This window comes from Macaca fascicularis, chromosome 12 (genome assembly GCF_037993035.2).
Source record: "Macaca fascicularis isolate 582-1 chromosome 12, T2T-MFA8v1.1".
Lineage (NCBI taxonomy): Eukaryota > Metazoa > Chordata > Mammalia > Primates > Cercopithecidae > Macaca > Macaca fascicularis.
This window is the reverse complement of record NC_088386.1, coordinates 63,477,169-63,504,736: the sequence shown is the minus strand read 5'-3', so window position 1 is coordinate 63,504,736 and position 27,568 is coordinate 63,477,169. Positions and strand designations below refer to the sequence as shown.

Here is a 27,568-nt window from a genome sequence, read left to right as displayed (position 1 = left end):
AGTAGAATCCTATCAGTATAACATAGGATGCTTATCCATTCTTTACAGCAGAGGCTGTGCTTCCAGCTCATTCCAAAATGACTTTATATAATTAATTTTCAATTTAAATATACCCCTGTTTTTGTGTTCCACGCATTTATTGTCCAACTTGTTAGGAGATCCTAGCTATGAATTCTGATAAGTCTAAGTGGTACACCAGGTGGGTGATATGCCAACATTCCCTCAGGACCAGAAGGTTCTAACCAGGAGGTCTGTAATGCCTTCTAGGGTTCTAAGTTTCAAGAGATCTAATTACTAGGCCTAATAACCATAAACAAATGGTGTTCAAGCGACAATTTCCATTGTGTATTGGTATGAAATTAAAAAGTGCTATGAGTTTGATTTTAAGAGATTTCCTTTACATTGATGCCATACTTCCTGGAGTTTTCAGCTTGGGGTGTACACTACCAGGAATGATTAAAGTGTTCAATGCATCCAAAGTGAATGGATTGGAAGAGCATATGTTTAAAATATGATAAAGTGACTGACTCTGTCAACATCCTACACACAATATCTGCCAATTAACATTCAAACACCACCAAGAAAAGGACTTCTCCCATCCCACTAGACAAGCCATAAAAGATGGTCTCAAAATGCCTCAGTGATTGCCCCGATGCTATTTCGCTGCAGAGAAAATGCATGGTTAAGTAACAGTGATGTCCCTTTATCTACCATCTTGTGCCTTGCCCACCAAATCTACCCAGGCTAGTTGAAGCTCTAAGAGCAATGGAAATAAAATGGACACAATCAGGTTATCAACTACTGTGCATTTTGTAACAAACCAATGGATGTCTTAATGGAGCATCTTCAGGTGAACAAGGATCTTACACTGTAGCAATGTACACAAAACTTCCCCCTACATGAATTGTAGCCTACAAAAAACAAGCATCATTAGCTGAAGAGGTTTATGGAACCCATATCCTTTAACTCATAATCCATCAAAGGGCAAGGAATCTTATTAAAAATTACAAGCCTGTGTTGTTATTGATTGAATTTGCTACAGAATGATGAAAGGTCAGTGATAGAATGGTCATTTCTACTGTGCATTCATCCCTTATGTAAAATACTGGCTTGAGAAACAAAAACTTATATCAGACAGGAAATTTATCACAGAAGAAACCCGCTTATTGTTTAAGAAGAATCTTCAGTAAACTAATGGGTCCATAATCTGGGAGAAGTAGGATAGTGCCCTTCTTCAAAAAGTGGAAGAGATCATACTCTGGTCCAACCTTGACCCAAATGAACAATTTGGTATTGAACTATTTCAGCAGCAGGATGTAGATGTGTTAAGTAATTTTAAGTTCAAAATCAACATGTGATCAGAATCAGATTGAGTACATTCAGGTAGTTTTTTACGTACTTAAGTCTTTTTTTTTTTTTTTTTTTTCTCTTCCACACTGTGGGGAAAAAAGGAACTCAGTGAATCAAAATGAAATGGAGAATTGAGGAAAAGCACAACCACATGGCCTACTGAGATTCCAGTGATGTTCATGCTTACTGGGAAAGGCTGAATTAAGGTCCACCACACTATTTTCCCATTCTAGAGCATTGTATGAAGCTTGGTCCTATACATTATTGAATTTGAGTCCCACAATAGTTCTGTGATAATGCGGATATGTGCACTAAGGAACAGTATAAGATCTATGTCTTACTGTGGGTTGTACCAAAAAGTTTGAAAGCCACTGCTTTCAGCCATTTTGAATGTTTTCTGGTTATTACTTGCAGCCGAAAGTAGACACTCTGCTAAACACATTATACTATCCCATTTAATCTTAACTCTGTCAGTTAAGTTTTATTACCCCCATTTTAAAGTAGCAACACCTAAGGCTTGGAAAGACTAAGTTGCCCAAGATAACACAATTAGTATTACAATATGGAGCAGGAATTTGAAAGTTGGTTTATGGGATTCCAAAGCCCATGCTCTTAATCATTATATCAGACAACCTCCTAATATAAGACAAGGCACACTTTACTTCAGGTTTGCTGTGGGCCAGGCATTAAGCCAAAAGCTTTTCCCACATTACCTTGCTTAAGCCTTTCCAACAACTCTAGGAAATTGGTTTCACTATCTGCATTTTATAGATGAGGAAGTAGATGTACAGAGATCGTAAGTAACTTCTCCAAGGTCAGCCAGCTAGTAAATGGCAGAGGGGATTTGAACCTAATTCAATATGACTGTAGAGAATTTCCACTATACCATGCTGAACTTTCAAAGGGCAAATCCAGGTTTTTTGGAGCCTAAAGTTTATACAGTTTGGGATAAGAGACAATGTTTTGGGTACAAAATTATTTGTAGAAAATTAGGTACAGAGTCTTGGAAGGGGCCTTGAAGATTATTGCTGGTCACTCCACCACTGTGCCATAGGCTTTTCATTGCATTTGCTTTTCATTTCGTTAGTTGTATTATAACTAGGTTTTATGTTCATCTGTCCCTTTTGTGATATGCCTTCCAAATCCAGAAAGGTAAGTAATTTTCCCAAGTTCAAAGAACAAGAAATAGTTGTATGAAAAGGGACCATTTCAGTGTGATTCTTTATCTTAAATAGACTTAAAAAATACAACAACTAAAATAATTTAAATAAAAATAAACCAATTACATTCTGTGGTAGTAACATGTAAAACCCAAATGCCTTCTGCTGCAGCTTTGCTGCTGACTGACCTCACTCAAGTTCCATTTTACTTCATTAAGCCTCAGTGTACTCATTTTTAGATTGAGAGGGATTAATTAGTTGATCATTAACTTCCTTTCCAACATGAACATTCTAGAGGCCTAATTGAGCAGAGGCAGGAATAAACCGGTTGCTGCTTGACTGAACTGGTCCATCCATTCAGCTGTAACAGTTGAGCTGTTGGTGAATAGGGCTTTAGAAATTCCAATCAGCTAATTAGGGTCTTTTGTTATAGCAAAGAATTGTACAGGGAGAGTCAGGGACAATCTACTGGAAGTTACAAAGAGGTGGAGGGTCATTACTCTACAATGCAGCTTTATTGCTTTCTGCTTTTTCCCCTGGGGCCTCTTAAAGAAAGCTGGTGGGCAGGAGGAGGGGTAGAGAAAGAGACAGCCTCATCTTCATCCTGCAGAAATCTGCAGACAGCTCTAGGCTCCAGGTGAGCATAGCCCTAAGGGCTTCTCTCAGGATCTGGGCTGCTTTTGTGGATATTATTGGTGGCACCATCCCTCTTGCTTGGAGCTTTCCCCTTCTTTTGGGTGTGGCTGTGAGTCAGGGCATGAATGGCCAGAACAGACAGTGGGCATAATTGAGGAAGCAAGAAGTGAGGAGGAAGGAGCCTGACAAATAGTCCTACCCACTGTCAACTGAAGAAAGATAAGGTTCATGAATTTGGAAATGAGAGCTTTATTTCTCATAAAGGGTTGCAGCCTGCAGGGTGACCTTCTGACAGGCTAGGAAGCATAGCCTCTGGCCAGATGCCAGAAACAGACACTTTGAGGGAGGGGCAAAGAGAACAGGAATTTATACTTAGCAGAGTGGCCAAATATACGTATTCAGTAAGCTATAGGAGGTGTCATGAATATTTATAAGAGGAGAAGTAGGTACATGTGCAATTGAGCTTCATGCCCCTTCATTTGACCCATATTCAAAAAATGGCAGCTTCAACATGATCTGAGGGTGAAGTTTTCACACCTCTGACGTCAAAAGGTGAAGGCAATGGCATGGAAACCCTTTTTGCACATTCTCTGTGGACTGGCCAAGACCACTTAGTGGTTGGTAGTCACTCATCTGGTGAAAAAGGAGAGGCAGGGTCAGGTGTTTGGGTCGTATCAGAGGAGGAGTCTTCTGAAAGATCTGGTTTCTGTTTAGCCCTTAAATAAGAAAGCCCAGTAGTGGTTAGCAAGGGATGGGGTTCAACAAGATGTGACTTACTCCCCCCATTCTGTTGTTACTGGAAAGGAGTCCAATCTAGATCCCAAGAGAGGGCTCTTGTACCTCATGCAAGAAAGAATTTGGGGTAAGTCCATAAAGTAAAGTGAAAGCAAGTTTATTAAGAAAGTAAAGGAATAAAAGAATGGCTACTCCATAGGCAGAGCAGTGGTATGGGCTGCTCAACTGAGTATACTCATAGTTATTTCTTGATTATATGGTAAACAAAGGGTAGATTATTTATGAGTTTTCCAAGACAGGGGCAGGCAATTCCTGGAATTGAGGGTTCCTCCCACTTGTAGAACATATAGGGTAACTTCTTGGCATTGCCTTGGCATTTGTAAATTGTCATGGCTCTGGTGGGTGTGTCTTTTTAGCATGCTAATTTATTGTAATTAGCATATATTGAGCAGTGAGGATGAGCAGAGGTCACTTTTGTTGCCATGTTGGGTTTGGTGGTTTTTGGCCTGCTTCTATACTGCATCATGTTTTGTTAGCAGGGTTTGTTTTTTTTTTTTTTTTTGAGATGGAGTCTTGCAGTGTCGCCCAAGCTGGAGTGCAGTGGCGTGATCTCGGCTCACTGCAACCTTTGCCTCCCAGGTTCACGCCATTCTCCTGCCTCAGCCTCCCAAGTAGCTGGGACTACAGGCGCCTGCCACCATGCCCGGCTAATTTTTTTGTATTTTTAGTAGAGACGGGGTTTCACCATGTTAGCCAGGATGGTCTCAATGTCCTGACCTCATGATCCGCCTGCCTCGGCCTCCCAAAGTGCTAGGATTACAGGCGTGAGCCACCGCGCCCGGCCAGTCAGCAGGGTTTTTGTGACCTTTATCTTGTGATACCAGAACTTACCCACCTCCTCTCCCATCCTGTGACTAAGAATGTCTGACCTCCTGGGAATGCAGCCCAGTGATCTCAACCTTATTTTATTCAACTCCTATTCAAGATAGAGTCTCTCTGGTTTGAACACCTCTGACACCATTATGGCCAAGAATTCAGTTTTCAATGTTACTCTGGGATCCCCTTGGCCAAGAGATGGCTGGTTCGGTCAGTTGGGGGACTTAAAATTTTATTTTTGGTTTACACCACTTACCCTGAACATGTGGATAAAAGCAGCCATGTTGTCCTTGTTGATTCCGAGGATTGAAGTCAAAACCCAAATCTTGGAAATTGCATATTTCTAGTGTTGGTAGCATTTTCCTTTGTGAATTGTTAATGATTAATTAAAACTATTAAAAGATAGTTATCATTACTAAAAATAGTAACCACAGAGTACCTACCATATTCCAGTTGCTTTTCATATGCATTTTGTTGTTATTAAATTATGCAAAGCAGGTATTCCTGTGTCCAATTTGCAGCTAAAGGAAATGAGACTCACAGAATTTAAGTAACTTATCCATGGTCACACAGCCAGTAAATGGCAGTCCTGGAATTTGAACTCACATGTGTCTTCCCACCACACCAAATTGTCTCCCAGTTAAATCTCCATTTTCCCTTTTTTATTATGCTATTTGATTGCCTTTCAATCCACCAATACAGTGTAAGCGTCTTATAGGAATTATTTCATATGAAGCTTGAAATGGTAAACAATCTAGTGTAGACCTTTATTTAACATTTGTTGGAAAATCCAACAAATAGAACTGGTAAAAAACGAAAAATCTACTGAGAGAAATACATTGTTAAAAACCAATGATTGCAGTCACACCAGCAGAGAATCCAGACTATAAAAATTGCAAATGGTAGTTGCAGGCAGATCAAGAAAAGGACAGTCTGGCTGGGTAGTAATATTTGCAGCTGTTCCTCTGTGCTGGCAGCCTTTCAAAGCCACAACTATTAAATGCATTAATAAAAAGAACGCTGTGATAGCACCAGTCAGCTGTGCAAAATGAAGTTAACAGTGATTGACAGATAAGTAGACTTTAAGCAGCAGATTGCTGAAAAGATCAGCCAGGAGCTGTGAAACATGGAATGATACTTTACTGTGGGTTAAAAGAGAAAAAGAGTTGATTTGTCCTTCACTAGACCTATCTTAGGGATCAGTTCCTTGAACTTTTTGGTGCCAGAATAGTATAGAAGAACAAGGTTAAACTTCTTTAAGTATTACCTGGATAATGCTCACTACCATAAGGGGATTACCTCTTAGTCTAAATCCTTCCTGTCTTGTTTTACGTACCCCTTTGCCTTCTATCAGAAAGAGAGGAGACTTATTTTTATTTCTTTATTTATTTTTGAGACAGGGGCTCGCTCTGTTTCCTAGGCTGGAGTGCAGTGGCACAATTACAACTCACTGCAGCCTTAAACTCCAGGGCTCAAGCAATCCTCCCACCTCAGCCTCAAGAGTATCTGGGACTACAGGTGCGAGCCACCATGCCCAGCTAATTTTTTTTTTTGTATTTTTTGTAGAGATGGGGTTTCACCATGTTGCCCAGGCTGGGAGACTTACTGTTAAACAATGATATAATGCTAGACTCTATTGGGTAGTATGATGGTTAATACTGAGTGTCAACTTGGTTGGATTGAAGGATACAAAGTAATGATCCTGGGTGTGTCTGTGAGGGTGTTGCCAAAAGAGATTAATATTTGAGTCAGTGGGCTGGGGAAGGCAGACCCACCCTCAATCTGGTGGATCAATCTAATCAGCTGCCAGCTAATATAAAACAGGCAGAAAAACGTGAAAGAGGGAGACGGGCCTAGCCTCCCAGCCTACATATTTCTCCCATGCTGGATGCTTCCTGCCCTCGAACATAGGATTCCAAGTTCTTCAGTTTGGGAACTCAGACTGGCTCTCCTTGCTCCTCAGCTTGCAGACAGCCTATTGTGGGACCTTGTGAATATGTAAGTTAATACTTAATAAACTACCCATTATATATATGTATATATACACATACATACATATATATATATATAATTTTTATTTTTATTTTTTGAGATGGAGTCTTGCTCTGTCGCCCAGGCTGGAGTGCAGTGGTGTGATCTTGGCTCACTGTAAGCTCCGCCTCCCAGGTTCATGTCATTCTCCTGCCTCAGCCTCCCCGGTAGCTGGGACACCAGGTGCTGTCACCATGCCCAACATCCTATCTTGAATAGGAGCTGAATATATATATATATATATATATATATATATAAAATATAAAATATATATAATATATGTATTATATATTATGTATATACACATATATATTATATATATGTATATCTCCTATTAGTTCTGTCCCTCTAAGAGAACCCTGACTAATACAGGTAATACAGGTAGGGTCCTCTGAGTTTCAGAAAGCAGTTCAGTGTTGCCTTTCAGGAAGAGTGTTACCATTGTGCTTCATTTGTTCAAGGAGACTGCATTTGCTCATGGCAGACATGGCTAATCAATCACAGTTCTAATCCTCATTGAGACTGAATATTTTTCATTACAGCAATCCAGACAACCTTGACCATTTGAGGTTGGCCCTTGTGAAAACACAAGAATCTCATGTTTATTTTATCCACAACCACACACTTACCACTTAGCTTACAGTTACGTAATAATTGTTGAATTAATTATTGTCATGGCTGATTTATACTAATTCCCTCAAATTTAGAGGAGTCATTAAACATATTTTTGAAAAGATCACAGGATTTCAGAGATCATCTGGTCTAATCTCCTGGCAGTCTTCCTGGGAACTCATGCTTCTAACCCTCAGCCTTGTATTTCTTATGCTCTGCACAGAAAGAAATTCCCTTTCTGTTAAAGGAGAAAGATCATGCAAATATGAGATCAGACAGCTTTCTGAGTGGAGCCAGAGGTCGTGCTTCTGAAGCTTTTAATCATAGAGAGAATATGTTAAATGTATGATAATCCCCAAAATGTTATCCCAGAGACACCTGCTCTGGAAAAAACACCTGAGTATACAAGCAGATATTGGATGCATAAACTTAAAGTTTTATCAAATCACCTTGAAGTCCTTAGCTGCAGAGAAATGATTATTTTTTTCCACAGTGACTAAGCCAGGGAACTTTTTCTACCATCCTGTGCTGAAGACGTTTGTGGCCGAGGTTCTGTATTCATTCAGCCTCCAAGGAGCCCTCTGACCCAGGTCCATCCAGGTTGAAGAAGGAGAGCCAAGCCCTCTCCAAGATGACGTTTTCTTCAAATACGTTGGCCACCTAGCTCAAAACACATGACAATGGGAGTGTAGGTTTTCAACAATTTTTCAACTTCCTTTTCTTATTTGAATATGGAGCATCGTACCTTGTGTTGACTTTGAGAAAACACAATCCATCTGTAGCCTCTAAAAAACTACTGCATGTAAGTTGAAGCCTGTGTCCCCTTTCCCTCCTTGTTTTCTGCCGAAGACCCCTTCGCTGTGCTGGAAGTGGGGTGGAGAGCTGAGGATCCTGAAGTGCTCTGGCTGCCCATCACTGCCACAGCCTCACTCCTCCTCTGTGCTTCTGCACTCGAGCTGTGCTGGCCTCCTTGCTATTTCTCTAACACACGAAGCACTGCTTTCATGGTTTCTTCAGAGACAGGCTTCTTCCAGATCTCCTTAGCTAGTTACCTCTCCTTCTTCAAGACGCTGCACACATATTATTTCTTCAATGTGGCCTCCCTGCATTCTATATTTAAAATTCTAATCTTCAACCCACCTACCCAGTACTCTCGATCTCCCTTACTCTGCTTCTTTTTCTTTTGCCAAAGTGCTTGCCACTGTCTAAAAGTCTATAAAATTTACTTAGATTATGTCTGGTATGTATTGTCTCATGCTGCTCCCCAGGGTTAGAGACCTTTGTTTTGTTAACTGAGGTATTCAAGCTCCCAGAACAGTAACGAGGATATTATAGGCTCTGAGTAAATACTTATTGATGAATAAATGAATGACTTTTTAAGTAAAGACACAGAAGAAGCTGTGAAACAACAGTGACAGTTCGACTGTGTCCCCATCCAAATCTCAAATTGTAGCTCCCAGAATTTCTATATGTTGTGGGAGGGACCCAGAGGGAGGTAATTGAATCACGGGGGCTGGTCTTTCCCATGCTATTCTTGTGATAGTGACAAGTCTCATGAGATCTGATGGGTTTATCAGGGGGTTTCCACTTTTGCGTCCTCCTCATTTTCTCTTGCTGCTGCCAGGTAAGAAGGGCCCTTCACCTCCTGCCATGATTCTGAGGCCTCCCCAGCCATGTGGAACTGTAAGTCCAATTAAACCTCTTTTGCTTCCCAGTCTCGGGTATGTCTTTATCAGCACCATAAAGACGGACTAATACACTCCTTTTCATGCAGCCTCAAATTTCACCAATTACGGGTTTATTTGACTTAATGGATGTTATCTTTTAAAATACAAATACTGTGGTACTGGTGCTAAAGACTGTTAGTTACTAACACATTATTGTGAATCCATTTAAGGTAATCACTGCCTTCCACTCTCTAATAGAGACCAGCCTCCTGATGAGAATGAGAATGTCCGAGGGATGTAGGATATTTTGGAACACAGACCACTTCGGGCACCATGGAAATCCTGGGTGGAAGCCAGAGTGGAAAGGCCTAAGGCAGCAGAATAGGGTGCAGCCTGGAGAGATGGGAATGGTAAAAGCATGTTTACATATTAATCTTTAGTTGCTGAGATGATCTTTTAAAAATCCCTCCAAGAAAAGCTTGTTTAGATCAATAACCACCTCCCTTAAATCAATAACATTTGTTGGCCTAGTATATGTAAGTCTGTGTCCCAAAATGTGCCCAGCAGGAACTTATTTAAAGGAGTAAATGGCAATGGGAATGGGCATTTGATTTCCTGGATTGCTCCATGTGTCTCTTGCCAGGAGACTGAAATGCTTACTTGATTTGATTCATCTAGAAAGAATGATTCAGTTTCTCATGCCACTCTCTACAGGCTGGTCCAGCTGATTAGCTCTCCAGATGTCACTGCCCAACACTGTAGCACTTCCACAATTTATCTGGCCACCATGAATAATACCAATATTACAGCCCACACAAACACCATTTTATGGCTATTTTATGATTGTTAGATTGTTGATGGTCAAGCTGTTTTCAGAGTCAACATATCATTGTGTAATGTCCAGAGACCTCAAGCACAATCACTGACCTGAACCAAACAACTTTGGGATGATGGTGAGGGGCCCTGGGGCTGGCATAAGCAGTGGTGTATTAAAGAGCTCAGGCTCAAAAGTTTGTGGTCATTATAGTTATTCACACTCTGCAGAGCTAGAGAAGCTTAATGAAATCATTTCCTTTCCATCTTTCCTGGAAACCAAATGGTTCTTTGTAGTATGAGATTTTTGAGCAAATGAGGGAGAGATAATGGAATGAGAAAACACAGGACTCTGAGGGCATCACATCCCTCTGAGCCAAAAGGAGGGATATCTTTACGGAAATGCTGAAAATCCCCCTAAAAACTCTTCTGGATGTAAAGTCTTCTACAGTAAATAACAATAGCTACCATTTACTGAATGCTCACTCCTTGCCAGGTACTGTTCAAGCAAGATTTTGCACTTAATCCTCACAATAGCTCCCATTAGCTCATTGGGTAACTTCCCATATTCCCAAAGTGAGGAGGTGGTAGAGTGAGTCCAAACCAGTGGCTATGATAACACCCAGATCCTCCCTCCCTCTCTTACATTGTCTCCACACAAAAACCAAGGCGGGATACTGAGGTCTCTTGACTCTGTGGACAGAGGGTTTCAAGAGATTATTTTACACCAGAAATCTTCCTCATTCGAGCTTGGTGTCAGGTTTTGGAGTATATATGCCACAAATATAGGAAGAGTATAAAGAACTTTTTAAAATTTAAATTTCTTTTTAAATAAACATGTTTACATTTAGCCCAGGGTAGACTGTCCATAATCAGGAAGGTGTGTCTAACTTCCCCATTAAGAAATGAAATTCTTTTGCTCGTTCCTAGAGCCATCTTTCTCCTCTCATTGAACAAAGCACCCTCGCTGTTGGTCCCTGCAAATTTCAAAGAATAAAAGGCAATGCAGAGAAGGCAAGGTCTTGGTTTGTTTTCTTCATAAAACGAACCAAATGTTTTCTCTTCTAAAGCAAGAACCCAGAGAGTTGTCATTAGTCGGCAGCACTGATATGGGGATTACACGACTTCACATTGCCTCCTTAAGTGTTTTTAAAATGGGTTAATGTGAAGGAACATTACATTTCTCAGTTGCCAAATGCCTTTGGGGATGTGAATGAATAATTTGGGTAAAAATTGGGAAAATGACTGAGAAAAATGCTTCTCTTTGATTGAACAGGGACGAGATATAAAAGTCCTAGAGCTCTGTGATTTGGAAGGGTGTCTGGAGAAGAGCCAAGGGCTTAAAAATTAAGTATATAGCTTTTATGGTACACCTTATAAGTACTTATGGCATTGGGTATCACCTGAGGGGAGTTGAATTAGGAAATCAATAAACACACAAACAAGAAAAAAAAAAAAGAAGAGTAAAAGTGTTCTCTTAATTTTTTCTTGACACATTAAATGCCCTAGATCCATTTGATGATTTCTTAAAGAATTTCTTTCCTCCATATGCCTCTCTTGCTACTATTTACACTGTATAGCTGCCAGAGAATGCTTTTTCTACTACTAACAACAGTCCTAAAAACTAATCTACGATAGTTTTTGTGAAAATGTTGGCACAAAATTAAAGCCACAAAAGTCTACAACTCCAAAGTAAAGCCTATATTTTCCAACTATGCTAATTTTTCTGAAAAGTCAACAAATAAAAAGTACAATTATAAACTCCATCAAATGGCCAAAGTAAGCAGATGCTAGTGAAATACTGTTCTGTAGTGATGACATTAAGCTCATTGTCTCTGCTGCAATCCCAAATGAATAACTTCTCTAACTTCTACATTATTCTGGCAATTCTAGCTTGCAACAATATTTTCTTTTTTTTTTTAAATTTATTTATTATTATTATACTTTAAGTTGTAGGGTACATGTGCATAACGTGCAGGTTTGTTACATATGTATACTTGTGCCATGTTGGTGTGCTGCACCCATCAACTCGTCATTTACATCAGGTATAACTCCCAATGCAATCCCTCCCCCCTCCCCCCTCCCCATGATAGGCCCCGGTGTGTGATGTTCCCCTTCCTGAGTCCAAGTGATCTCATTGTTCAGTTCCCACCTATGAGTGAGAACATGCGGTGTTTGGTTTTCTGTTCTTGTGATAGTTTGCTAAGAATGATGGTTTCCAGCTGCATCCATGTCCCTACAAAGGACACAAACTCATCCTTTTTGATGGCTGCATAGTATTCCATGGTGTATATGTGCCACATTTTCTTAATCCAGTCTGTCACTGATGGACATTTGGGTTGATTCCAAGTCTTTGCTATTGTGAATAGTGCTGCAATAAACATACGTGTGCATGTGTCTTTATAGCAGCATGATTTATAATCCTTTGGGTATATACCCAGTAATGGGATGGCTGGGTCATATGGTACATCTAGTTCTAGATCCTTGAGGAATCGCCATACTGTTTTCCATAATGGTTGAACTAGTTTACAATCCCACCAACAGTGTAAAAGTGTTCCTGTTTCTCCACATCCTCTCCAGCACCTGTTGTTTCCTGACTTTTTAATGATCGCCATTCTAACTGGTGTGAGATGGTATCTCATTGTGGTTTTGATTTGCATTTCTCTGATGGCCAGTGATGATGAGCATTTTTTCATGTGTCTGTTGGCTGTATGAATGTCTTCTTTTGAGAAATGTCTGTTCATATCCTTTGCCCACTTTTTGATGGGGTTGTTTGTTTTTTTCTTGTAAATTTGTTTGAGTTCTTTGTAGGTTCTGGATATTAGCCCTTTGTCAGATGAGTAGATTGCAAAAATTTTCTCCCATTCTGTAGGTTGCCTGTTCACTCTGATGGTAGTTTCTTTTGCTGTGCAGAAGCTCTTTAGTTTAATGAGATCCCATTTGTCAATTTTGGCTTTTGCTGCCGTTGCTTTTGGTGTTTTAGACATGAAGTCTTTGCCCATGCCTATGTCCTGAATGGTACTACCTAGGTTTTCCTCTAGGATTTTTATGGTATTAGGTCTAACATTTAAGTCTCTAATCCATCTTGAATTAATTTTCGTATAAGGAGTAAGGAAAGGATCCAGTTTCAGCTTTCTACTTATGGCTAGCCAATTTTCCCAGCACCATTTATTAAATAGGGAATCCTTTCCCCATTTCTTGTTTCTCTCAGGTTTGTCAAAGATCAGATGGCTGTAGATGTGTGGTATTATTTCTGAGGACTCTGTTCTGTTCCATTGGTCTATATCTCTGTTTTGGTACCAGTACCATGCTGTTTTGGTTACTGTAGCCTTGTAGTATAGTTTGAAGTCAGGTAGCGTGATGCCTCCAGCTTTGTTCTTTTGACTTAGGATTGTCTTGGAGATGCGGGCTCTTTTTTGGTTCCATATGAACTTTAAAGCAGTTTTTTCCAATTCTGTGAAGAAACTCATTGGTAGCTTGATGGGGATGGCATTGAATCTATAAATTACCTTGGGCAGTATGGCCATTTTCACGAAATTGATTCTTCCTATCCATGAGCATGGTATGTTCTTCCATTTGTTTGTGTCCTCTTTTATTTCACTGAGCAGTGGTTTGTAGTTCTCCTTGAAGAGGTCCTTTACATCCCTTGTAAGTTGGATTCCTAGGTATTTGATTCTCTTTGAAGCAATTGTGAATGGAAGTTCATTCCTGATTTGGCTCTCTGTTTGTCTGTTACTGGTGTATATGAATGCTTGTGATTTTTGCACATTAATTTTGTATCCTGAGACCTTGCTGAAGTTGCTTATCAGCTTAAGGAGATTTTGGGCTGAGACAATGGGGTTTTCTAAATATACAATCATGTCATCTGCAAACAGGGACAATTTGACTTCTTCTTTTCCTAACTGAATACCCTTGATTTCTTTCTCTTGCCTAATTGCCCTAGCCAGAACTTCCAACACTATGTTGAATAGGAGTGGTGAGAGAGGGCATCCCTGTCTTGTGCCAGTTTTCAAAGGGAATTTTTCCAGTTTTTGCCCATTCAGTATGATATTGGCTGTGGGTTTGTCATAAATAGCTCTTATTATTTTGAGGTACGTTCCATCAATACCGAATTTATTGAGCGTTTTTAGCATGAAGGGCTGTTGAATTTTGTCAAAAGCCTTTTCTGCATCTATTGAGATAATCATGTGGTTCTTGTCTTTGGTTCTGTTTATATGCTGGATTATGTTTATTGATTTGCGAATGTTGAACCAGCCTTGCATCCCAGGGATGAAGCCCACTTGATCATGGTGGATAAGCTTTTTGATGTGTTGCTGAATCTGGTTTGCCAGTATTTTATTGAGGATTTTTGCATCGATGTTCATCAGGGATATTGGTCTAAAATTCTCTTTTTTTGTTGTGTCTCTGCCAGGCTTTGGTATCAGGATGATGTTGGCCTCATAAAATGAGTTAGGGAGGATTCCCTCTTTTTCTATTGATTGGAATAGTTTCAGAAGGAATGGTACCAACTCCTCCTTGTACCTCTGGTAGAATTCAGCTGTGAATCCATCTGGTCCTGGACTTTTTTTGGTTGGTAGGCTATTAATTATTGCCTCAATTTCAGAGCCTGCTATTGGTCTATTCAGGGATTCAACTTCTTCCTGGTTTAGTCTTGGAAGAGTGTAAGTGTCCAGGAAATTATCCATTTCTTCTAGATTTTCCAGTTTATTTGCGTAGAGGTGTTTATAGTATTCTCTGATGGTAGTTTGTATTTCTGTGGGGTCGGTGGTGATATCCCCTTTATCATTTTTAATTGCGTCAATTTGATTCTTCTCTCTTTTCTTCTTTATTAGTCTTGCTAGTGGTCTGTCAATTTTGTTGATCTTTTCAAAAAACCAATTCCTGGATTCATTGATTTTTTGGAGGGTTTTTTGTTGTTTCTATCTCCTTCAGTTCTGCTCTGATCTTAGTTATTTCTTGCCTTCTGCTAGCTTTCGAATGTGTTTGCTCTTGCTTCTCCAGTTCTTTTAATTGCGATGTTAGAGTGTCAATTTTAGATCTTTCCTGCTTTCTCTTGTGGGCATTTAGTGCTATAAATTTCCCTCTACACACTGCTTTAAATGTGTCCCAGATATTCTGGTATGTTGTATCTTTGTTCTCATTGGTTTCAAAGAACATCTTTATTTCTGCCTTCATTTCGTTATGTACCCAGTAGTCATTCAGGAGCCGGTTGTTCAGTTTCCATGTAGTTGAGCGGTTTTGATTGAGTTTCTTAGTCCTGAGTTCTAGTTTGATTTCACTGTGGTCTGAGAGACAGTTTGTTATAATTTCTGTTCTTGTACATTTGCTGAGGAGTGCTTTACTTCCAATTACGTGGTCGATTTTGGAGTAAGTACGATGTGGTGCTGAGAAGAATGTATATTCTGTTGATTTGGGGTGGAGAGTTCTATAGATGTCTATTAGGTCTGCTTGCTGCAGAGATGAGTTCAATTCCTGGATATCCTTGTCACCTTTCTGTCTCGTTGATCTGTCTAATGTTGACAGTGGAGTGTTGAAGTCTCCCACTATTATTGTATGGGAGTCTAAGTCTCTTTGTAAGTCTCTAAGGACTTGCTTGATGAATCTGGGTGCTCCTGTATTGGGTGCATATATATTTAGGATAGTTAGCTCTTCCTGTTGAATTGATCCCTTTACCATTATGTAATGGCCTTCTTTGTCTCTTTTGATCTTTGATGGTTTAAAGTCTGTTTTATGAGAGACTAGTATTGCAACCCCTGCTTTTTTTTGTTCTCCATTGGCTTGGTAAATCTTAATCCATCCCTTTATTTTGAGCCTATGTATATCTCTGCGTGTGAGATGGGTCTCCTGAATACAGCAGACTGATGGGTCTTGACTCTTGATCCAGTTTGCCAGTCTGTGTCTTTTAATTGGAGCATTTAGTCCATTTACATTTAAGGTTAAGATTGTTATGTGTGAACTTGATCCTGCCATTATGATATTAACTGGTTATTTTGCTCGTTAGTTGATGCAGTTTCTTCCTAGCCTCGATGGTCTTTACATTTTGGCATGTTTTTGCAATGGCTGGTACCGGTTGTTCCTTTCCATGTTTAGTGCTTCCTTCAGGGTCTCTTGTAAGGCAGGCCTCGTGGTGACAAAATCTCTAAGCATTTGCTTATCTGTAAAGGATTTTATTTCTCCTTCACTTATGAAACTTAGTTTGGCTGGATATGAAATTCTGGGTTGAAAATTCTTTTCTTTAAGAATGTTGAATATTGGCCCCCACTCTCTTCTAGCTTGGAGAGTTTCTGCCGAGAGATCTGCTGTTAGTCTGATGGGCTTCCCTTTGTGGGTAACCCGACCTTTCTCTCTGGCTGCCCTTAAGATTTTTTCCTTCATTTCAACTTTGGTGAATCTGGCAATTATGTGTCTTGGAGTTGCTCTTCTCGAGGAGTATCTTTGTGGCGTTCTCTGTATTTCCTGGATTTGAATGTTGGCCTGCCCTACTAGGTTGGGGAAGTTCTCCTGGATGATATCCTGAAGAGTGTTTTCCAACTTGGTTCCATTTTCCCCCTCACTTTCAGGCACCCCAATCAGACGTAGATTTGGTCTTTTTACATAATCCCATACTTCTTGCAGGCTTTGTTCATTTCTTTTTCTTCTTTTTTCTTTTGGTTTCTCTTCTCACTTCATTTCATTCATTTGATCCTCAATCGCTGATACTCTTTCTTCCAGTTGATCGAGTCTGTTACTGAAACTTGTGCATTTGTCACGTATTTCTCGTGTCATTGTTTTCATCTCTTTCATTTCGTTTATGACCTTCTCTGCATTAATTACTCTAGCCATCAATTCTTCCACTTTTTTTTCAAGATTTTTAGTTTCTTTGCGCTGGGTACGTAATTCCTCCTTTAGCTCTGAGAAATTTGATGGACTGAAGCCTTCTTCTCTCATCTCATCAAAGTCATTCTCCGTCTAGCTTTGATCCGTTGCTGGCGATGAGCTGCGCTCCTTTGCCGGGGGAGATGCACTCTTATTTTTGGAATTTCCAGCTTTTCTGCCCTGCCTTTTCCCCATCTTTGTGGTTTTATCTGCCTCTGGTCTTTGATGATGGTGATGTACTGATGGGGTTTTGGTGTAGGTGTCCTTCCTGTTTGATAGTTTTCCTTCTAACAGTCAGGACCCTCAGCTGTAGGTCTGTTGGAGATTGCTTGAGGTCCACTCCAGACCCTGTTTGCCTGGGTATCAGCAGCAGAGGCTGCAGAAGATAGAATATTTCTGAACAGCAAGTGTACCTGTCTGATTCTTGCTTTGGAAGCTTCCTCTCAGGGGTGTACTCCACCCTGTGAGGTGTGGGGTGTCAGACTGCCCCTAGTGGGGGATGTCTCCCAGTTAGGCTACTCAGGGGTCAGGGACCCACTTGAGCAGGGAGTCTGTCCCTTCTCAGATCTCAACCTCCGTGTTGGGAGATCCACTGCTCTCTTTAAAGCTGTCAGACAGAGTCGTTTGCGTCTGCAGAGGCTTCTGCTGTGTTTGTTATTGTTTACTGTGCCCTGTCCCCAGAGGTGGAGTCTACAGAGACAGGCAGGTTTCCTTGAGCTGCTGTGAGCTCCACCCAGTTCGAGCTTCCCAGCAGCTTTGTTTACCTACTTAAGCCTCAGCAATGGCGGGCGCCCCTCCCCCAGCCTCACTGCTGCCTTGCCGGTAGATCACAGACTGCTGTGCTAGCAATGAGGGAGGCTCCGTGGGCGTGGGACCCTCCCGGCCAGGTGTGGGATATGATCTCCTGGTGTGCCTGTTTGCTTAAAGCGCAGTATTGGGGTGGGAGTTACCCGATTTTCCAGGTGTTGTGTGTCTCAGTTCCCCTGGCTAGGAAAAGGGATTCCCTTCCCCCTTGTGCTTCCCAGGTGAGGCAATGCCTCGCCCTGCTTCAGCTCTCGCTGGTCGGGCTGCAGCAGCTGACCAGCACCGATCGTCCGGCACTCCCCAGTGAGATGAACCCAGTACCTCAGTTGAAAATGCAGAAATCACCGGTCTTCTGTGTCGCTCGCGCTGGGAGTTGGAGACTGGAGCTGTTCCTATTCGGCCATCTTGCTCCGCCCCAGCGCAACAATATTTTCAAGTATGTCTTGGTTGGTATTTGCTTTTTTAGTTGCTTATATTACAAACTATGTAAGCAAGAATTATTTTTATTATAGCACGCAAATGGAGTACCAGAAACTATCGATGTTTAGAATGAAACCAATATAAAAGCCTTAGGAAATAGAGAATATGAGCCAGTGAAACTCTCCCTTTACCTAAAAGGAGTATGAAACGTCATGATATTCAGTTTTAGCTGAAACAACAGAAAAAGAAATCATTGCAAAATGTACACGCTCCACCATAAACCTGTTTATCTTCAAGGAGTCTCTCTGGAGTCCCACTTAAATGTAGCTGAAGCTAGACAGATGCTTTCCTATCCACAATCTCAATTACCAACACAGTTGGAGCAAACTTTGGAGACCATGTAGATTGTTCACATAGTAATCAAGTTTTCCTAACCTGAATAGAGACTAAACCAAACAAATAGACACCCAACGAATATTTGTGAATTAAAGAAGGGATGGAAAAATACAATTATTGACTCAAACCAAGGTATTTTTAAAAAAGGTTTTCTTGAGCTGGGGTCTTGCTCTATTGCCCAGGCTGGTCTCAAACTCCTGTTCTCAAACTATACTCCCATGTTAGCCTAACAAGTATCTGGAACTACAAGTGTGAGCCAGGCTAACTAAGCCCTTAAATTTATTTTTTTTCATTTCTTGGGTCTTGAAAATAATGGGCATTATAATAGCTGACAGCTTCACTTAGAGTTAGAACATTCCAACAGAAGTCACAAATCTAAGAAATCCTGTGCCCCAGTCATGTCTGTCCACATATGAACAAAGCTGGGCCCAGAGAGAAGGAAGCTCCTTGCCTGTGTCACACCCAGCTTGTTACTGGCAGAGCTAAGGCTTAAACTAGAATAACTACTCGCAGACTCACACTCCCTTACCATGCCGTACTGCCTCCTCTTTGCCTTCACTAGGGTGTCAGCCTTATCTACAGTTATCCCTCTGATACTATTCCAGTGACTCGCTGGCTTCTAGAAATGCGAAATCATCTAAGGTGCCAGTAAAGGCTTTAGGGGTACAAGCAATTATGCATCATGTTAGCTGTGAATCTTCCAGAGTCCCAAATATTGACAGGTCATGGAATGGGCCCACGACATTGGACACTTTACCTGCTTTTTGTAGCTGACTACATGGTAAACATTTTATAGTGGCTTGTGATTTTCCAAGGCTCAATCCCCTAATAAAAAACACTTTGTTAAGGGGTATTATGAATGCAGACTGACTTTGCTAAAGTAGAAAAGAAAGATTTTACCAGGCACATTTTGATGTGGAGAAAAATGTGTTTCTGCCCCCCTCCCCCACTTTGGAAGTTCTGTTATGCTTGTTTAGCATAATATGTTTATAGTGAGACAGCAGTTAGTATATTAGCATATGTCAGTCATTTTATTCCTGACAGGGAATTGAGCACAGATAAATGGATTCTTAAAGAGACTTCTAATACCTGCACTTATACTTAGTCTGCAAGCTACAGAAAAAGCAAAACAATGCACAGAAGTGTAAATATGCATGACCGGTAGTGGAGTGATCCTCAGCTGCTTTTTTGACAGCAAAGCCTATTGGTCTTAACTCTTAATGCTTGTAGATGCTACAAATATATATTTTTTGAGACTGAGTCATGCTCTGTCATCCAGGCTGGAGTGCAACGGCATGATCTCAGCTCACTGCAACCTCTGCCTCCTGAGTTCAAGCAATTCTCCTGCCTCAGCCTCCCAAGTAACCGGGATTACAGGCATCTGCCACCACACCCGGCTAATTTTTTGTATTTCTAGTAGAGATGGGGGAGGAGGGTCTCACTATGTTGGCCAGGCTGGTCTCAAACTCCTGACCTCGTGATCTGCCCGCCTCAGCCTCCCGAAGTGCTGGGATTATGGGTGTGAGCCACAGCACCCGGCCTTTTTTTTTTTTTTTTTTTTTTTAACATAAAAGTTACATTAGTTAGGGTTGTCCAGAAAAATAGAACGAATGAGGTGGGGGTAAGGAGAGACAGAGAGAGAGAAACATATAAAGAGATTCATTATAAAATTAGCTCCTGCAATTACCGAGGCTGATACATCTCAATTTCTGCATCGACAGGCTGGAGATCCAGGAGAGCAATGGTGTATTTCCAGTTTGAGTCTGAAGGCCTAGGAGTCAGCAGAGCTGCTGGTATATTTATGCCTAAAGGCCAATAGACTCAATACCCAGGAAAAGCCAATGTTTCTATTTGAGTCCAAAGGTAGAGGAAGACCGATGTCCCAGCTGGAAAGCAGTCAAGCAGAGAGAGTGAATTCTCCCTTACTCCCTCTGTATTCTGTTCCAGTTGATTGGATGAGGCCCATCCACATTAGGGAGGGCATCTGCTTCATTCAATCTACTGATTCAAGTGTCAATCTCACCCAGAAATGACCTCACAGACATGTCCAGAATAACACTTCACCAAATATCTGGGCACCCAAATGTCTGGGCACCCCACGGCCTGGTCAAGTTGGCAGAGAAAATAAACCATGACAGTAGGGATACCAATGCATATTCTTTCTTCTTTCTTTTCTTTTCTTTTCTTTCTTTCTTTCTTTCTTTCTTTCTTTCTTTCTTTCTTTCTTTCTTTCTTTCTTTCTTTCTTTCTTTCTTTCTTTTCTTTCTTTCTTTCTTTCTTTCTTTCTTTCTTTCTTTCTTTCTTTCTTTTTCTTTCTTTCTTTCTTTCTTTTTCTTTCTTTCCTTTCTTTTTCTTTCCTTCTTTATTTCCTTCCTTCCTTCCTTCTCTCTCTCTCTTTTTTTTTTTTTCAGAGTCTCACTCACTCTGTCTCCCAGGCTGGAGTGCAGTGGTGCGATCACAGCTCACTGCAGCCTCCACCTCCCAGGTTTCAGCAATTCTTGTGCCTCAGCCTCCCAAGTAGGTGGGATTATAGGCACCCTCCACCATGTCCCACTAAATTTTGTATGTTTTGTAGAGATGGGGTTTCATCATGTTGGCCAGGCTGGTCTCAAATTCCTGACCTCAAATGATCTTCCTGCCTCAGCCTCCCAAAGTGCCAGGATTACAGGCGTGGGCCATCATGCCTGGCCTCCACCAATGCATTTCTGCCACATAGTCATTTTCATTAGTTGAGGGGGCAATTTTCTTAAGCTGCTTTCCCTTCTGTATTAGTTTTCGAGGGCTGCCAGAAAGTACCACAAACTGGATGGCTTATACAACATAAATTAATTTCCTTCCAGTTCTGGAAGCTAAAAGTCCAAGATCGAGATGTTGGCAGAGTTGATTCCTTCCAGGGGCTGTGAGGGAGAATTTGTTCCATGCCTCTCTCCTGGCTTCTTCTGGTTTGCTGGCAATCTTTGGCATTCCTTGGCTTGTAGATACATCATCCCACTATTTGCCTATATTTTCACATGGTTTTCTCCTTGTGTATGTGTCCATGTCCAAATATACCTTTTTTTTTTTTTTTTTTTTTTTGGAAACAGAGTTTCGCTGTGTTGCCTAGGCTGAAGTGCAGTGGCGAGATCTTGGCTCACTGCAACATTTGCCTCCCGAATTCAAGTGATTCTCCTGCCTCAGGTTTCCAAGTAGCTGGGATTACACGCACCCACCACCATGCCCAGCTAATTTTTGTATTTTTGGTAGAGGTGGGGTTTCACCATGCTGGCCAGGCTGGTCTCAAACTCCTGACCTCAAGTGATCCGCCCACCTCGGCCTTCCAAAGTGCTGGGATTACAGGTGTGAACCACCGCACCCAGCCCAAATTTACCCTCTTTATAAGTATGTCCGGCTTATTGTGTTAGACCCACCTAATGACCTCATCTTTACATCGATTACTTCTAGAAAAACCCTGTTTCAGGTCACATTCTGAGGTACTGACAGTTAAGACTCCCACATTGTTTTTGGTGGGGAGACAAAACTCAACTCATAATACCTTCTACAACTGAACAGCAGCTTCCTTGTTTCAAAGCAATGCTACAAGAAAAACTTCGGACTGTAACATCCACCTGTAAACTGGAAGGAGCTAAGAGACTGAAGAATGATTCAGACAGGTCCAGCTTGATGAGTAGATGAGTCTATCAGGACTTATGTACAGGGCACTCCTGGATAGCAGCAGGACAGCGCTGGAGCTCTGCGCCATCTCCCAACTCCAAACTGCTTTTAAACTAATTTCCTGGCTCTTAGACTACTGTGTTTGAGTGATGAGACTGTTTTTCTTGATAGGTTCTCAGATACTCACTGGGATGTTTGGGTTCTTAGAGACACCTGCTCCTCAGTTGGGCACCCTGGCCTTGGCTCACTGCCCAGCCTTCAGAATTCAGGCAGTGGACATACATCCTTAAGTAACTTGGTGGGGGACCCATCACATTACAGATCTAACAATAATATTTTGGCTCAAATCACTCTCTAGTTAACAATCTGGTAAAAGCAATAAGTAAGATAACCATATAACTTATTAAGTCGAAACAGTTATGAGGCTAAATTTTATTAATAATTTCACTGAGACAGGGAGCAAAAACATGTCCCAAGCAAACTGGGATGTGTGTTCCACCCTAGCTGTATAAGATAACGTGCCAGGTATAGAGACATTGAAAGCTCCTTACTCCATCTGCCCAGGTCTTCTGTCTCAGCAACTGAATAGGACTAGCTGCAATCACATCCCAGAATGAGGGTTTTAAAAGAATCTCACGGTGTTAATGTCGGTGTTGTGCAGCTTCCTGCAGTGGTACATCCAACATCAGACCTCCCAATCATCTTAGTATCTCTTCCTGCCCCAGCGTTTTGCTCTTATAGCTCTATCCCTCTTCTTAACATTATCACAATTATAATTAGATAATTGATTGTGTTCTTAGCAGTTGGGTATCTGACTTCTTCACTAGATTGTTAGCTTCCAGAGGGCAGGGGCCATGTCTCTTGTTCTTCCCTGTATCCTCAAGCAGCTCATACTAGACTTTCCTGATATTATGTGCCATCAATATCTGTGGAATGAATGTAAACAGCACTTCTAGAAGTACTTAATAAATGGTGGTTAAATAAATGAATGAGATACATACACATATACTGAAATAAAACTTGCTGATTCAAGTTTTCCCATTATTTTTAAGAACCTTTGGAATTCTCTACTGCATACTCATGGGAGAATAAAATGAAAAGGACTGAAATGTCTCAGTATTCTTGTAACAATAATTTTGACCTTACAGGCCTTTGAAAGGGTCTCAGAAACTCCTGAGGACTCCCTGGATCGCACTTTGAGAACCACTACTGAGGACAAGATAGAAAAGACCAGGGTCCCCAGTTGGTTGCATGGAGCAGAACCCTCTAACCACCCCACTCCCTACCCCTAGGACCAGCTACCAGCATATGTCTTCAAAGGAATGGTAAATAAATCCTCTACTACCTTATGAAAGCCATTGTACTTTGATTTCTGTTTCAGCGGTCAAACTAACACGCTAACTAATACAATCCTTTGGTTGTCACATAGGAAAGCGAGTTACTTCTTGTACCAAGCCTTGATTAAAGGCAGGAAACCAATTGTAGATCCAGAAGGTCTTTGTTTTCAAGATAAATGGGAAGAAGCATGTTTCCTTATAGAAGTTACATGTTTCCTGGCTTTCAGATCCCTAGGGTGTCTGTTTCACTTAGCATAGCCACTTCCTTCATTTATACCTGCTGGCCCCAGTAGGTAAATGAATTAGTTGGGGGCCAGTGGAAGTTTTCTGGTAGAAAAGTGAAGTCATCAGAGCAGTTCTTCAGGAAGGTCAATCTGACAGCCATGGAGGCAGTGGACTGGAAGGGAAAGAGGCCAACAATGGGAGAGCTGGGCAGCTGTAAGGCCACTGTTAGATTCTATGAGAATTAATGAGAGTCTAAATTAGGTGCTGGGTGGGAGAAGTAGAGTGAATTAAAAATATTAATGTTCCAATTTCTGTTACCTACACAGCAATAGCTACTGAGAGCTATAACCCAGAGCATACCCCAACTCTGCACACAGACCATTCCTTTTTGTGGTTTATTTTCAGATTCCTGCCTGTTGGCCTGGGCCATGCAGAAATGTCAAGGATCCCTTTAAGCCTTTTCCAATGAGCATAAAGGAAGGCTTCATCTTCCTTTTCCCAGGACCCAATTACCACATAATGCTGAGGGTATGTGGAACAGAGGACACACTTGGCCACATTACACCACTCAGTAGGCAGCAGAGGAAAGACAGTTGCCCCCCCAGGCTATCTGCATTATAATCCCATCAAAAGTTCTGCCTTCCAGTCCCAAGAAGGGAACAAGGGGGTCATTGCCCTGGGTGGCCCCTATATATATCCAGGGATATCCTTGATGGTCCTTGGCACTTACCATAGCCCTTCCTTCCTGAGTGTTGGAATGAAGTGTAAGAAGGAGACAATATGTGCCTGGCAATAGGAAGGGTAATGATAGTTAACATGTCTAGATAATGTGTAATATTCTGGGTACATCTTTAAGTCCTTTTACATACATTGCACCATGTAATTACAACTGGTACTATCATAAAAACCATTTAAGACAAGTGCTGATATCATCCCCTTATTATAGATAAAGGAACTTAGGCACAGAGATATTAAATCACTTGCCAAGGTCATATGTCTAATAACTGGAAAAGCTGACATTTCAACCAGGTCACCTGTCTCCAAAGGCATGAAGTCTTAACCATAGCATTCTACCATCTCAAATATAGCAACAAAAGTTCTGGAGAAGAGTGGTTTCCAAGAGTGTGAGCAAAGGGAGGGATAGTTTTTCATATACCTATTCAGAGTAACTGACACCCAAACAAACAGAACGAGATCAAAATCAATCTGATTCTCTTTCTATGCCTTTACACCACATGCCCAAATCCATCAGGACCTCCTGTGTTGGAGACAGAATGAAATTAAATACAAGTCTTAAGTGATGAGTCTGGATTTCTGGACTATTGGTTTGGAATAAAATTGGAAGCTTTTTTTTTTTTCATAACCTGCAGAACAGCAGTGGAAAGCATGCCTGGTTCCAGGTTGCTACTGGGCTTCTGACTACACATCACATAGAGAAGAATCTGTCACCAGGGCAGACACTTGGAAGCATTTGCCATCATACCTGTGCACTCCGAGGAGGCCAACAAAGTCTTGCACTCTCTCCCCACTGGGGATTCGAGGTCTAGCCAGGCTTTCTTGATAGATAGGGAAGACTTTGGCACAGTTGCTCAAAGGCCATCCATATATTTTTCTTCCAGAAAGATTGGGAGTTACATTTGCTGGATCTATGTTCGTGCCATTTGCCACCAGGTAATTTTCTATGCATTTAAAAAATGCTTGCTTAAACATTTTACCAACTCTATGACACCTTTTTCTCTTCCAGTAGGCAGAATCCCCTTCTTGGGACTTTCATAGCACTTGGATCACAGTTTATTTCAGTATCTGTTAAACTGCATTACAATTGATTATTTATGTACTCATTCTTCCACCAGATTGTGAGCTTAAGAGAGGGATTCTGCCTCTTCCACCTTTGGGCCTTTGCACCAAGCACAGGGGTGTGACCCAGAGTAGGTCCAACGGTTAACAAAGGAAAAACAGAAGAATGAAAAGAGAGTGAGAGGTGGATAATGGTGCTAACACCCTTTATGACATGATTCAAGATGCAAGATGTCCTGGGAATAACCCTCCTGTCCACCTTCCTGGCCCTGTTTCTGTATCTGACATTGTACTATAATAAAGGAGTTGTCAAAAATAATTAAGTTGTCATCAGCACTTATCTATTAATATAAGATAGAATGATTTAAAAAGTGAGTTTCAGGGAAGAAAGGATTTGGGAAAGATGGGGACTTCAAGGTGCCCACAATGGGGAGTCCCAGGTAGAAGGGAAAAAGCCACAGACCTTAAGTGTCTGGACAAGTAAAGGAGGGAAAGGTAAAGGAAAGGGATGGGAGAATTACAGACAGATTTCCTTACATCATAATTGTATCTAGAACAGCCCCAAAGGGAAAAGTATGATTAATCTGCCCATCCCTGTAATGCTTTTTAGAATCCTGGTGCTTATCTTGGTCTCAAGTTTGCATGTAGATATCAGAGGTACACCAACTAGTCTAATTCTCCTAGTATAGTGGGATCCAATGAACCATACTGTTGAAGTGTATAATTCAGTGCTTTCAAGGCCAAAGTACATGCTGCACATTTAGCCTTCTTTTCCTCTGAATAAATTAAGCTACTGGATAAGACCACATTTTCCGTTCACAGCCAAACCTCACATGATATGATCATGATTCTCCAACCTGCAATGGTAGTTGGGTCTGGAATTGGTTGTGCTATATGATTTGGTGGCTTATTAAGCTATTCTGTGACTGCATTAGACCTGGGAAAACAAACTACACCGAACTGCTGTGAACTGCTCATGTGAGGCTAATGTCTGCAGGGACTCCAGTCATCCCTCTCCCTGACCACTACTTCCCTTCTACTGTCATTTGCTTCTCCCCTCCCCAGCTGCCTACCCTCAGGGCCACTCACTCTTCCAAAACCACCTGCTCCTCGCCTTTGAGTTCCCAGGTGTCAGCTCTCTAAGATCTGACCTCAGGAACTGCCAACTCAGAGCCGAGATAGCCTTCCCCATCTGCAGCAAAAGCCATTTCAAAAAAGCAGGGAGAGATCTTGGCTTCTCGTATTTTCCTTGTTGGATGTGTTTGAGGCTGCAAAAACCAATTACTGAAGCTCAGCTGTAAGATATGAAATGTATTTAGTCACAGGTAAAGTTCATGAACACAGTATTAGCTACAGAATGTGTGTGGTGGCATCTTTTGCAAATGAATGCATATCCTAGATCCTGCTCCTTTTACAAATAAGCCATCTCCAGAGTGCTGCTGATGGCAAAAACAGAATCAAGTATAATGGACTGGCAGCCTCAATGCTGCTCAGAATAATGAGCTATGGCACACAGCACTTTATCTTCATCAGATTTTTTCCCTCTGCTTGTTTAAACCATCAGAAGTCCCCATATTTTCTCAGGATCAAACAGGCTTGTAACTCTGCAAGACAGACTTATTCCTATACACTCTCTGGGTTAATATTTGAAGCTGTTGCACCAAGAGAAATCTTGGGTAGAGAACTCAGAAGGCAGACGAAGGCACATATGGACGACACTTTGGCTCCACTAGAACCGTTTCTGAGAATGATCGTATGCTCCCCTCCCATTGGCCAAAAACCATTTGGGAAGCAAGGAACCAAGCCACCAGATTCAGTTGGCTTGTTCACATCTGATGCGAACTTTGGTTAAAATCATTGTTTTTTTAATTGAGAGGGAAAGTTGCGTTCGATGATTTGTGGTTTCATAAAGAAGTTAAACCTAGAAGACCACTGAGCATTCAATGGTATTCTAGGTGAAAAAAAGAACTTCCTAATATCATAGATCTAAAAGGATCTTGAGAAATCAGATTTTCCAGGCTGTAGGCTCACCATTCATGAGAGGTGTTTGTGTGATTCCCTTACGTCTTTGATGGAGTCCTGCTCTCTGATGTGGCGTGTTCTCCGCAGTTTGCCTCCCGTCAGGAAGCAAGTGGAGTTAGCGGGTTGAGGGCTGATTTACACTGCAGCTCGCTTATCAATCCTGCTGGGTGGTGCCAGATTA

At 41.3% G+C, this 27,568-nt stretch overlaps 1 long non-coding RNA gene across 2 annotated transcripts; it reads left to right on the top strand.

The window, feature by feature from the left end:
- The first annotated feature begins 7,134 nt into the window (after positions 1-7,134).
- LOC135966543 (uncharacterized) lies at positions 7,135-25,681 on the top strand. Of its 2 annotated transcripts, XR_010579903.2 has the most exons (3): positions 7,135-9,477; positions 23,155-23,331; positions 25,422-25,681. It is a non-coding gene; the product is annotated as an uncharacterized lncRNA (long non-coding RNA). The 2 variants fall into 2 exon arrangements; XR_012421182.1 differs by having other exon boundaries at positions 23,155-25,681.
- The last annotated feature ends 1,887 nt before the right edge of the window (positions 25,682-27,568 follow it).